General features: G+C 67.3%; 1 long non-coding RNA gene across 1 annotated transcript; it reads right to left on the reverse strand.

The window, feature by feature from the left end:
• Positions 1 to 180: 180 nt before the first annotated feature.
• Positions 181 to 689, reverse strand: LOC121364683. The gene is made up of 3 exons (XR_005956894.1): positions 622 to 689; positions 460 to 518; positions 181 to 313 (listed from the first exon to the last, which is right to left on the reverse strand). It is a non-coding gene; the product is annotated as an uncharacterized LOC121364683 (long non-coding RNA).

A 689-nucleotide genomic window follows, 5' to 3' on the forward strand; every position in this document is an offset into this window, starting at 1 on the left:
GCCCCCCCAGAGACCCCCAGAGACCCCCGGGGGGGTCCGGGCAGCCCCCCAGAGCCCCCCCAAAGCTCTGCCCCATGGGGGGCTCATTAGCTCAGCTGCTAATGAGGGGGAGGGTCTCAAGACCCCCCCCAAATTCACTGCCTCCCCCCCAGCCCCAAGCAGAGACCCCAGAGCCGGACACACGGACACGGAGTTTATTCCCACCGACACTGAGACCCCAAAAACCCCCCAAAATTCCGGGGGGGGGGGGTCGGGACCCCCCAAAACCCCCCAAAATCCCGGGGGTCAGGGGGGCTCCGAAGCCTTCAGGACTCTGTGGAAATTGGGGGGGTTCAATATGAGACCCCAACGCCCAGGACCAATTTGGGGGGGGTCCCAGCTGTCTGAGCCCCCAAATTTGTGGGGGGGCCCCGCCAGCCAGGACCCCCAATTTGGGGGTGCCCAGCCCCCCCCCGTCACCTGTCACAGGTGGGTGTCAAAGACCCCGTCCTCCTCATCCTGCGCCTCCTCGGGGGGGTCTGGGGGGGTCGGGTCAATTTTTGGGGGGGGTCCCCGTCACCGGAGGGTCCCCTCCATGGGGAGTCCCGGTCAAATTTGGGAGGCGATTTTTGGGGGTCGCACCTGAGGGGCGCAGCGAGGCGCGGCGGGGCCAGGGCAGGGAGAGGCTGAAGGAGCGGGGTCGGGATTTG

This window comes from Pyrgilauda ruficollis, unplaced genomic scaffold (genome assembly GCF_017590135.1).
Source record: "Pyrgilauda ruficollis isolate IOZ18807 unplaced genomic scaffold, ASM1759013v1 scaffold8797, whole genome shotgun sequence".
NCBI classification, from domain to species: Eukaryota; Metazoa; Chordata; class Aves; order Passeriformes; family Passeridae; genus Pyrgilauda; species Pyrgilauda ruficollis.